The 13,228-nt window shown below is 41.4% G+C and overlaps 1 protein-coding gene across 4 annotated transcripts in view; it reads left to right on the top strand.

Annotated features, from left to right (window-relative positions):
- Positions 1 to 13,228, top strand: part of NDST2 (N-deacetylase and N-sulfotransferase 2) — a 1,311,836-nt gene that overhangs the window by 995,110 nt on the left and 303,498 nt on the right. The gene's annotated exons all lie outside the window — the stretch shown is intronic.

The raw sequence follows: 13,228 nt of genomic DNA, 5'->3' as shown, positions 1-13,228 counted from the left end.
AAGTTGTAGCTGCAGCTGCTTACCCCAGAGTAAGTCCCTGAAGCTTACTTTGAAGTTTTTTAGCCTTATGCCATATTTTTATTTCCCTCTGCCTGTAATCCTTATTCCCTGACCTTTGTCAGTATCTGGTTTTCTGAAATTTTTACAGTGTTCTCAGCCTTCCGCGGTTATTTATTTTCCCTCCAAATACACCTAAGATTCTCCTTCACTCATGTTGGAGGTGTGATGGGGAAGAAAGAGGTACTTGGGAATATATTTTCTGGGAGTGGGGTGGGTCGGCAGACTTTGAGGATTCCCTGCAGGAAGTACTGCTGGAGATGCTGGGTGGATGGCTTCGTGTGACGAGGGAGATGATTTTTCCGAGCTATGATACAGAATCAGAGTTGCCTAGACATGGTAATGCCATGCTGTGTCTAATTATGGTGGCTACCAAACAAGCAATTACTAGAAAGTGGAAATCAAAATCTAAGCCAACTATGTTAAAAGTAGTGATTATAGTAACAGGTAAAACAACTGGAATTGCCATCTTTAGAAAAGGGTCAGAGCAAATTACATAGGAAAAGGGAATTGTGGGAACAATACATACACTGGAGGAATGAGGTTTAAAAGAAGGCAGGACTTAAACGAGCTATGCAATGTCTGACTAAAAACAATTAGGTAGATTATAAGTGATGTATAATGTTTGCAACTGGGAGTGTGTCAGCATGGTTTGTGATGTAAAATGCTTGCAACTAGGATTGTGTCGGTGTGGTTTGTTATCATTTATATAAATGTATCATTGCTTGTCATAAATAATTTAATAAAGATGTTTCTTGCTTAAAAAGGGGCAGGAATTGAATAATTTATGTAATGTTGCTTAGGTTATATGATATGTAGCAATATATGTGAAGTACAGTGTTTGTTAATGTTAATTTAATTGTTTGATTACTTTTGTATAAGTGTAAATTTGCCTATGTCACAAGTCATAATTCAATAAAGGTGTTTAAAAAAAAAGACTCTGCTTCACCCAGTTTCCCTTTACTAATGAATATGAAGGGAACAATCATTGTCTCACAGCCACTTCTTTGTCCTGCCTCTGTTACAATGCATAAAAAAGCATGGATAGAAAATAATTACTAGACCCACACTGAAGGCCTTCACCCTTTTGCTGTACTATAAAGATATAAAGGCCTTACCTTTTCTTAACCATATTCTATACTTTCAGGAGTAGTAAGTAAAACCACCCTCACTACTCTGTAGTTCAAACATCTATTAGCTCCAGATAGTTCAACCATTTCTTACATGCTATCTGCACCCTTGCTAATTTGTGCAGTCTTGGCCTGCCTTGCATGTCTTTTTGCCTAAATGTCATGCTCCAGTATCACAGTGGCCTGAAAATATGGGATGCTTGGAAATGTTTTGCTAAAGACCCTAATGTCCAATGTAGAGGGAAATAAATAGAAATGGCTGTTAAACATGGCTTGTGATGGTTCCCGTTTATTCCTGCAAAACATCTTCCCAGACAGTCTAACTGCTGCCCTAGACTTCTACTAGGAGCCTTTAAGATGATACCCACCAACATGCTACTTGGCGACACATGCTATCATGGAGTAGCCTTTTCTTGCAAATTTACTGGCCTCCTATGTAAGGCCACCAATGCCGATTGTGTCCTTTTAACTGTACTTAGTATCTAACTTCTTTTATTGACATTTGTTGTCTTGTTAACTTTTCAGCAGAGATGTTTTACTGTTTCCATAGGAACACTAGTTTATCTCAGCTGCAAAAACCCAACCAGGCAGACCTTTAATTGTTTTCTAACGTCAGATTCCCTCACTGTCCCTGGGCTCACACTCACCTAATCCAAAAGCTGTAGATGCTGGTTTACTTATTTGGATCCTAGCCTCTTTTTCTGACTATCAAACCTAATTACAGCATCACGAAAAGACTGTCCCTATACCCCTTTCCACCCCACACCCTGGCCGATATTCATTTTCTGTATATCTGTAATAATGTTTCTGTTAACCTATTTCATGTTCTCAGTGACACTTTACATTGTCTGGACTGAAAAACAGAATCAGTCCAAACTATATACAAAATCTTCATTTGACCTTGTTAGTCTCCATCTTTTAGTCTCTTCCCACCAAATAAGGCTGTTGCAACTGTCTGCCCATCAAAAGTCCCCCAGTAGTAACCCACCCACTAGCCCCCTCAGTCTTCTTCAATATCTTGAATAAATAATCCTTTGATACCATCCAATACTTTTTGTGTTGCTAAAACAAAGCTCCTAAAATAAGGAGGGAAAATTCACTGCCTCCTTCCTTTGAGTTTTTTGTAAGTGCCCCGATAATTTACATTAAATTCCAAATATGAAGAATCATTTAACAGTGTTGTCAGTTTAGAGTTAAAATAGCCATGCAGTACTGAAAGCATTACATTTTATTACTATTGGTGAAGAAAACTTGAAAATTATTTTAATTATAATGTGGCATAACATTAAACTGCAAAATGTAATAAACTTTCAAACATATTTACAAATCACATTTTCTGTTAAAGTACCATAGTTCGTGCCATCTTAGTGTGTGTATGTATATGTTTGTGTGTATATATATGTATATATATATATATATATATATATATATGTGTGTGTGTATATATACACACACACACACATATATATATATATATATATATATATACACACATTTATATATACATACATACATAGACACATTAGTTACTTCCTCCTCACTTTAAATTAGCTAAGCAACAAAACTAAAGTTTTAGCTATCGTGATAACCATTCTAACAGGTGTACAAGTCACCCTTTCGTAGATTCATTGCTTTTACAAGGTCACTGAGTCTTATGACCACTCATGCTTTGCCAGTACCCACCCTTAGGCCACACCTCCTATTTCCAGGAGGGCGATACCAGTCAGTCCTGGAGTAAATTTGTGTATACCCATCCAGTCATCTAGTTTGTTTAAAGGAAGATGGTGGTTAACATGCTGAGGAAGTTTATTCCAGAGGTTTGGGGGGTATTGGGTTATAAAGCCGTCCCTTCACTGTGTTTCATTTATTTGTTTTTTGGAGATTTATGTCCTTGGTTCTAGCATTGATGTAGATATTTGAGTTCCAGAGAACAGGAGGTCTAGGACAATCAGGAGTCTGATGCCACGGTAAGCAAGATAAAGATCTTCTCCCTCAAAGTCTGTAATACGCTGAATAAAGGGATAGAACTTCCAGCCTCTTTTGTTAGCTCAGAGACTTTGGAACTGCATTCTTTTTGGTTAGGAACTTTTGGGGTCTTTCTAATTGTTTGATACAGTTAGTTTGACACCCCACCAAAGAGGGCCTTTTTCTTGATAATTGGCCCTGATCAACGCTGAGTGTAAGGGAGTGATTGCCTCTTTAGACACTGATGATATTCCTTTGGCAATTAGCTAGGCTAAATAAAAGGATTTTCTAACAACCATTGTCATGTGATGGCCAAAACAGAGGGAGTTATCAACCCAAGTGTCTAAGTGCCTGACTACGTTTTCGTTTTGTAGTAGTGTGTTTTCTATGCAGCATGATGAAGTTATGGGTGGTCTACAAAAATGATGATGCTACACTTTTCAGCCTTTATTTTGTACCCAGTTTTAATGAGTTTCTATCAGATTATCAAAGATGTCCATCGTGTTATCCTGCCGTCAGGCGGTCCCGCAGTCGGCACAAATTCCAAAGTCTTGGTCCGGCGTCGGTTGCTGTCGCTTCTTCCCTGACATCAGAGCGCCAGGGATATATCAGAGGCATCCGACGCCATTTTCTTCAGTCTGTCTTGCCGCGAGGGGCCCGAAGCAGAAGCAGTTCGCAAGTGCTGGTCGGCCGACACCTGAGATTTTCAAATCGAGTTTCAGTCCGAAGTCTTCAAAGCTAAGTACCCCGTCAGGGAACCTTTTCTTGCCTCAGTCCGATGTCAGAAAAAGTTAACAATTGCATTTCTTGTGGGAAGCAAATACCTCATAAGGACTTCCATTCTTTTTGCATACCTTGCCTAGGCCCAGACCAAAACGTCACTGGTTGTCGGTTTTGCGCTAGGTTCAATAAGCGAACTGTAAAGCGTCGTTTTGATTTCGCACAACACTACTTCGGTAGAAAATTTAATTACACTATGCCGTCAGAGCAACCGACTACCGGCTTGCATAAAAAATGCAAGGATAAGGACCGGCAGCCTAGATCCAAGCCAGACTCTGAGGCCTCGGCTGGCCCGGTCGCCGGTTCTCCGGTTTTCAGTGAGGCACCTACGCAGCCCCTGGCTACCGCTGAATTGGATCCCCAGACCGCATCGGATCCCCCAGCAGAGATTTCTAGGCCGACGCAGCCATTTTCCTTAGGCCCTTCCGACGACATTGCAGTAGGGGAAGCCGGTGCTGCAGAAACATCTTCGGTTTCTGAAGGTGTCTTCAGATCGACTACCCTCACCATAAAATCTTATGCTAAGCTTAACACTCCTGTAAAACCAAAAAAGCCTACACTTCAGTCTCCAGGTCAAGGCCCTATGCCTAAGAAACAGATGCTTAAGATGGCTGAAGATTTGATTTCTTTGATCAGGGGTTCCCACCCCCCCCCCCCTCCGACAAAAGGTCTAGACAAGAGGAGGATTATGCCTCCTCTGATCAGGTGTCTGTTTCCTCAGGCTCCTCTGAGGAACAGGATTACTCCTTTCCCCCTTATGAAGATTCTGATGCTGAGAGGACTCCATTCCCTCAGCTTCTCCCCCTGAAGACTACTCCTTTGGGGAAACCTTGCACACCATGAGAAAACATTTCCACTGGGAAGGTCAGGACTACTCCGACTCAAAGAAAAGGCTCCGAGAGTTTCTTTTACTTCCCCAGCACAGACCACTTGCTATCCCCCCAGTTTTGGACCTAGTGGATGATGTCTTCTTAGAATCTAGTCTAAATCCAGATTCTCTGCCTCCTGCTCCAGCCAAACCAGATAGATACTATAGAGTGCCTGACTCTCACAAATTCTTTTACAAAAGCCCTGCTGCTGATCCAGAGACAATCTCCCAGGGTCCCAAAGGGGCTAAGGCTTCAATGGCTAAAAATCCTGTACCCTCAGAAAGGGACTCCAGAGGACTAGATAGGTGGGGGAAGAAGGTTTACACCTCAACTACTCTAGCTATGAGAGCACTAAATTGTCAGTTTCACATGCTTAAATACCAGCAATTCCTAATGTCTCAAATAAAACAAAAGATGGGCACGCACTCTCAACAGTCTGAATTCAAGGAAATGCAAGATCTGCTGCATGCAGCTGAACAGGTGGGCAAACATACTTTACAGTGTGGTTTTCATGCCTTGGAAGCTTCCTCTAGAGCAGCTGTCACTGGGTCTGCTATACGTAGGCATGCTTGGTTAAAGGAACAATCTCTGCCTGATCATGTTAAAGCAAAGTTACTGGATGCACCCTTACAGCAGGATGTTTTATGTGGGGTTAAAGCAGAGGAGGTTTTAAAGAAAATGGAGGATAAGGCAAAATCTATGCAAATGGTCAAAGATTTCTTACAGGTACAGCCCCCACGCTTCAGCAGAAATTGGCCAACAAAAAATTGGTCCTTTCCAGCTTCTGACAGACCACAGAGGGGTAAATACAGGTGCCTAAGGGGCAGAGGACAAGCACAAATCCCTTACAAACCTCACCAATGGGGCACTACAACACAGAAGGGAGGAGAAGACCGGTCCCAAATCACTAGAAGGAAAAACACAATGACTCAAACCTCAAACTGCCAAGCAAAACCCTCTTGGCAGCTCCCTTGGGAGGAAAATTAGTACCTTTTGCAGACAACTGGCGCATCGTCACAAAGGACAAATGGGTCCTAGACATTATCTCACACGGATACAGATTCCATTTCCACACCTTGCCAAGGATAAAAGGAATGCCAAACCTGCCACAAAGTCAATGGGCAGAGGCACAGAAACAGATTACAGCTCTCATGGACATGAGAGCCATTCAGCTGGTACCTACACAGGAGCAAGGCCAAGGATTTTACTCAAGGATCTTTCTAGTCCCCAGAAAAGACAATGTTTGGAGACCCATTCTGGACCTTTCAGTCTTAAACACCTTCTTGCAAGTACCCAAATTCAAGATGCTAACACTACAGCAGCTTCTTCTCATGTTGGGCAAGAAAGCTTGGCTAGTAACGTTGGACCTCAAGGAGGCATACCTGCATGTCCCTATCAGACAAAATTGCAGAAGATACCTCCGTTTCATTGCAGGTTCAACCCATTACCAATTCTCTGCACTGCCCTTTGGCTTATCTACTGCGCCCAGGGTCTTCACAAAATGCCTGGCACCAGTAATTGCATACTGCAGACAGAGAGGAATTCAAATATACCCATACCTGGACGACTGTCTCATCCAAGCAGAAAGCAAAGACATTCTCTTACAACACCTGGCTTTTCTAAGACATCTTCTAAGTTGCCTAGGGTACACAGTAAACAAAAAGAAATCAGAACGAGTGCCCTCACAAATTATGACATTCCTGGGTGCCAGCTTGAATACAATGGCCCAGATGGCTTATCTGACGCCAGACAAACAACTACAATTAACTCAATACTTCAGAATAATGGCAACAAAGACCCAACTCCCTGCAAAAAAATTCTGCAGGCCTTGGGCTTCATGGCATCTTGAATACTACTAATACCATTCGCAAAACTGCATATGAGGAAATTACAATGGTACCTAAAAAGCGTATGGACTCAACACAGCCACAGCTTGGAAACAATGATAAATCTCATTCCCTGCCTTCAACAGGAGTTTCTATGGTGGTCACAGGCTTGTCACCTAAACAAGGGTCAGCCTTTCACCTTACCCCCAGCCAGGCAAACTATGACAACAGATGCATCGGACTATGCCTGGGGGGCACACATGGCAGGATGGTGCATTCAAGGCTTATGGACAGCAGATCAAAGGAATCTGCACATCAATCAAAAAGAAATGCTAGCTGTACCAAATGCTCTGACAGCCTTCAAGGATCTCTTGCATCCAGGACAGCTTATCATAAGGACAGACAACACCACAGTAATGTGGTACATAAACAAGGGGTACACACTCCTACCCTCTATGCAGGCAAGCAATGACCTTGTGGAACACAGCACTGGCTTACCAAGTTCAATTACAAGCTCAGTTCCTACCAGGAAAAAAGAACACATTGGCAAACGACCTAAGCAGAAACATCATGGATCCCCACGAGTGGAAACTGGATCCACAAGTATTCGCAATGATAACTCAAAAATGGGGGCTCCCAGACATAGACCTGTTTGCCAGCCCTCAAAACTTATCAGCTAACAAAGTTTTGCACAAGGACTTTTCACCAGCAAGCTTGGAAAGTGGACGCACTCTTATTCAGTTGGAAAATGTTAACAGTATATGCCTTTCCTCCACTACCCCTTCTCACAAAGGTGCTACTGAAAGTCAGGATGGAGAGACCCCGAATGATAGTCATTGCTCCAGACTGGCCACGCCAGCACTGGTACCCACTATTAAGGAATATGGCCCAGGGCCCACCATGGATCCTACCACAAATTACCCACCTGCTTACACAGCAAGACAATCAGATTCTACACAGCCAGCTCAAAACCTTAAACTTGGCTGCATGGCAAATCACCTAAGCAACCAGCCAGCTCTTCTCTCACAAGCTGTTATGGAAGTTATTCTGGAGGCCAGGAGACCCAGCACCAGGAAAGCCTACTCAGACAAATGGAAAAGGTTTTGCGCCTGGAACCAAGCTAAAGGCCAAAATACCCTTCAACCTGACATACCTCAGATTCTGCAATATCTAACTGAGATGTTACACAAAGGGCTTTCTTTTTCATCTATTAAAATCCACGCCTCAGCCATTTCTGCTCACTACAACACGGATCCTCCCTTATTTTCACATCCACTTTTAAGGCAGTTTCTCAGAGGGGCCAAGAACATTAGGCCTCCCAGGAGAGCACCAACACCTACTTGGGACCTCAACTTTGTTCTGGAAAAACTCACGCTACCTCCTTTTGAACCAGCTTTCTCAGCTGACTTAAAGTTTATGTCATGGAAGACTGCCCTGCTGCTAGCAATCACTTCAGCTAGAAGAGTTTCAGAACTTCAGGCACTAATGGCAGTAGAGCCTTTCCTCATTTTCCATCAAGACAGAGTTTCTCTACGAACTAATCCCTCCTTTATGCCTAAGGTGGTATCCAGTGTGGCTCTAAATCAAACCATCCATTTACCCACCTTCTTTCCAAATCCACAGAACAAAGAAGAAAGACTCCTGCATTCCTTGGATATTCACAGGCAGCTACGTTACTACTTGGATAAAACTAAGGTTTTCAGAAAATCAGACCAGCTTTTTGTATCATATGCTACAGCATCACAAGGAAAGGCTATCTCAAAACAAACCATTTCCAAATGGATAGGACATTGCATACGTTTTTGCTACACCCACCATGGAAAACCAGTTCCTGCTACCATAAGGCCCCACTCTACCAGGGCAGCAGCTACATCTACAGCCTTCCTCAGGGGGGTGCCAACCAAGGATTTTCTGGAAGCTGCAACTTGGAGTTCAGTACACACCTTCACCAAACATTACCACTTTACTCTAAGACTAGAGCTGGCTTCGCCACTGCAGTTTTGCAGGGCCTTCTAGCCTCCTTTAACCGTGTTTGACTCCACCGCCCATCCTTAGCTTTGGGATTCTACCCAAGTGTGATGACTGCAGCAGGGTAACATGATGAACATAGTACAGTTTTGTACCTACCATAAATGTAGATGTTCGAGTGTATACCCTGCTGCAGTCCAGGTTGCCCTCCCTCCAATCCCCTCTCTAGCTGTACTTATCTCTACCACTCTATTCTATACTACCTCTGGGGCGTATTTGCTTGTGCCGAAGGGTTTTGTTTTATTTATTTTCCCCATATAGCTATATGTATATGTATTTATACATATATATATATATATCTTTTGCATACCTATTAGGGGCACCTGACATCGGGGGCAAGAAAAACTGAAGAAAATGGCGTCGGATGCCTCTGATATACCCCTGGCGCTCTGACGTCAGGGAAGAAGCGACAGCAACCGACGCCGGACCAAGACTTTGGAATTTGTGCCGACTGCGGGACCGCCTGATGGCAGGATAACCCTAGTGTGATGACTGCAGCAGGGTATACACTCGAACATCTACATTTATGGTAGGTACAAAATTGTACTTTTCAAAACTTTGAAAGTCATATGGTCAGGACCATGAGATCGAAGTTTTGAAACTTCGAACGTTTTGAATGGATTTTGCAGTACAGCACAGAACGTGAAATTTACACTCTTCCGCAATGTAGTGCGATCACAGAGTTGGTATATTTAATTAGCAGGGGGTATGGGAGTGCAGGGGACTTGGCCCCCATGCAAAATGTTGAAAATTATTTTGTTTATTTATTTTTTAATGTTAGATTTTCCAGAATTTGGATCACATGGTCTCAGCCATATGTATTTCAAAGTTACAGAACCAGTAATGTAACATAGATACGTTTTAATACACCAAGAATTTAATAGGGAGACTTCATTTTTTTGGCAAGCAACCAAAACATAATTCAGTTCATGTGGCATGGTATGTACAGGCCCGTCTTACAAGTTATGGAACATATGAGAATGGCATAAATGTTAAAAAGCTGTTAGTTCCATTCACTGCTTTATAACATAGGTTGCCCTTTAAGAAACAAAATGTCAGTATAACTTATGCCAACTTTTTCCCCTGAGTCTCATTCATATATATATATATATATATATATATATATATATATATATATCTTTAAAGAAAATATTTTTTATTAGAAAGCCCTTTAAACCTTGAGTTTTCCAGAGACCCTTATTCTATTTTCATTCACAGTTTATAGCTTAAGTTTTTGTTTGACAGTATAACTTTGCGTCACATGTAGACTCTTTACTGATCTCATCTCTCTAATGCGTATTTAAGGAAAACATACTTTTTCTTGCACACTGAATTAAAATCTGGATAGTGTCACAATGAGCACTAAGAGTTAAAGCCATATCACTGCTTAGTGTAATCAGCTGTGTGCTCTTCAAAGCATGGATTCATTCTCTTATTTTCAGTGAAAATCCTGCTTAAGGTCACCATTGACTCGTCATTCTCCGTTTGTTCTCCAGACAGTGATTGGCATGATCGGTACTTTCTTCCTACAGAGACTCCACCCTTTTGGTTAAACTGTTTTTGTGCTGTTAAGTCTCTGGCCTGACATACACAAGTGTGTTGATTACTTTTCCTTTCAAACTATTAACTCGTTTCTAGCTTAGGATGTTGTTCTGTTTTAGGAGAAAATTGCATTTTAGCCTCTTTGAGTAGAGCTGAGCAAACTTTCATGTTCACCTGTGGGCGACATACTGGAAATCAAGCATTTTTCCAGTTTCTGTGCTGGGTGGAAGAAAGTAATTTCAAGCAAATGGTTTCTTTAAACTGTTACAGAAGCTAATTCAAAAGAATTTCAGGAGATAATTTAGTTATTTCTAATTCCTCCAGACTTCTCCCACCACCCCAAAAAGTACAGGTTGCATTAGATCAACTGGAACACTGATTACAGAACAAGACATGCAATAATAGCTCCAAGTCCATAAAAATGGGTAGGATTTTATTCAAAACTGTTTTCAGCTTCACATGAAAGCAGCTCTTGGATATTTAGTAGGTCTTGGAAATCTGAATGAAATGCTCCAGACTTAGTCACAATAAATGTATTCTGCTGAAAATAGGCTCTGTCAACAAATGTTAAATAAATAAAAAATAAAGAAGTTCAAAGTGATACCGGGAAAGACTTTTCTGTCCTTCGTTGAACACCTTGTGTTTGTCAGCTGTGTACATGGAAGATGCCCGTTTGTACTTCCTGACAAGACTCTGTCAGAGGAAATGTATGAGTTTTCAGCTAGCATTTTAACTCCATAGTCGTCCATTTGCTGTGTTTGCCAGTTCTTAAACTATTTACAAAGTGTTTAACTGTGTACACCTATGGAAGCAGCAAGTAATGGTTTTCCTTATTGGATAACTGTTTTATAGTGGTTTAAACTCAAGAATTCTTGCACTGTCACTCGAATATTGTAATAACGCTTTTTCCAAACCCTACAAAAAGTCCAACATATACCATTCTCAGACCTTGTACAGTTCAGACTCAGACCATGTAAAGCTTTTCTGCGTCGAGAAGGTGCAAAGGATGCAAGTCTTTGTAAGGAAACTTGTTCATTATTTACAGTAATGCTGATGCAATTATCTCAATACCCTGCAGCATGTTTAAAACAATGCATGATAACTGTACGCTTCAATCAGAAGATGTTAGACAAGACTAGGAAATGAAAATGGAAAGGCAACGTACAAAGAAACAATGGGAGGATGTATGTATGGCTTCCAAGTTGTTGTGTCTTTCGGCTTATCCCGGTTAGGGGACGCCACAGTGGAACTCCGGTCCGCTAATGTTTGGTAGTGGATTTTTACATGCCAGTTACCAGCCCTGACCCACAACCTTCAACGAAGGCACGCCCATTCACACATGCCTCCACACAGAAGACTCTCTAGCTGAGAATCGAACGGGACACCGTCTTGCTGTGAGGCGACAACGCTACCACAGCACCACTACCGCGGGGTATGTATGGCTTGCAAGTATGCAACAGAATCAAGAAGGTTATTTTATACCCCAAGCAGACTTCAGAGAAATTCTCCACAGGTAAACAGCGATTGCTGGAGATTTGATGGGAAAGAGATTGGTACTTGGGAACATGTTTTTTTTCCCACAAAGTAACGAGTTGATAGATTTTAGAAAATGTCCTGCAGGGTATTTTGTCAGAAATGTTGGGGGAGCAAATTATTTTAACAAGGGAATTATTTTTTTTTTTTGAGCTGAGATACAGCTGTTGCTGTCCAAATTTTTTAGATGGCTTGTCCCTACTTTTCAGGGGCCTTTGTTCCTATGTCAGTATCTGCAGGTTGGGAGGTGTGCTAGTGAACACTGCTTTGTTTACTTAGTAAGAAACAAACAAAACAAACCGCACCAGGAACACTAGATTCAAGGGCCTAAACTTTGCCTGCTACATAATAAATAAAGCATGCCAAAGAGACCAATATCTGTCTTGGAAGATCCCCATACTATGGAACAGACTCCCTATCCACATGAAGCAGTGTTCATCCCTGACCCTTATCAAGTGAAACCTTGACCATTGGGATGGGAAATCATAAATTCACCCCCAGTCTAATCTCCATGTCTCTGATGGACAGAGGCACACAGTAAGTTAACTAATCCCAAACAAGCATACCCCCCCCCCCCAATCCTTAGCTACCTCATTACAGACATACCCCCCACCATATAGACATTAAGTGTACTCTAAGACAAACTGGGTTGGGTTGATAGTACAAACCTATGAACCTATAAGACTCCAAAACTTGTACATTATTTTCCCTTTCTTTCCTTTCTTCACCTCATTTTGTGCATTACAATGAAGCTGCTTGTTTTTGTTGGGTAATTTATTTCTGGGATAGTGGAATTTTGTCCACATTTAGCTTGGAAAACCTAGCTGCATATTAAAGTACAGGGTTTCCTGAATCCTGTCATAGGAGAAAGGGGTTTCACAGGAACAGGATGGAAGCTCTGCTTTCAGAAAGAATAAATCTGCAGGCACACATACGGTGGAATAATGCCATCTAGCTGTGAAAGACTGTAACTTCAGATGTTTTTGTCAGTGGTACTAGGCTGCTTGCCAAGACTGGAGTTGTATACCAAGTGTCCTTATCTGTTTTCTCTGTTGATGCACTTACTGCACTGCCTTTTTTCAGATGGAGTTCTACTTCAGTTTAAGGGCTCCTTTCTTATCTTATATTACCACAGCTGTAAGATGTACTGTAAGTGGTATCTTCTATACCAGTGGGTGGCCTTTTTTTTTTTACTTTTAATTTCATTTCCACATGTACTTTAGGGTCTACATCCCTAGTATATTTTCTTTCATTTCAGTTTTTGTCTCAGTAGAAATGAGAGGTCTTGTTAAAAAATGTTACTGAAATAGTTTTATGCAGCATTCAAAAACAGAATTTAAGCAGACTTTACAAAAGTATACTCGACAGAATTATGAAGTCATTGAGAAAAATCTTGTATGATGAAAATATGAGGTCAGACTATTAAAGTGACATGACCCAGTTCTGAACACATTCTTTCTCTTAACTGAGATGCTTAAGAACATTTTTCCCATTTATT

Source organism: Protopterus annectens, chromosome 14.part0 (genome assembly GCF_019279795.1).
Source record: "Protopterus annectens isolate FY-2018-M chromosome 14.part0, PAN1.0, whole genome shotgun sequence".
Taxonomy (NCBI): Eukaryota; Metazoa; Chordata; order Ceratodontiformes; family Protopteridae; genus Protopterus; species Protopterus annectens.
The sequence above is the reverse complement of the archived record's forward strand: the minus strand, read 5'-3'. Positions and strand labels throughout refer to the sequence as shown.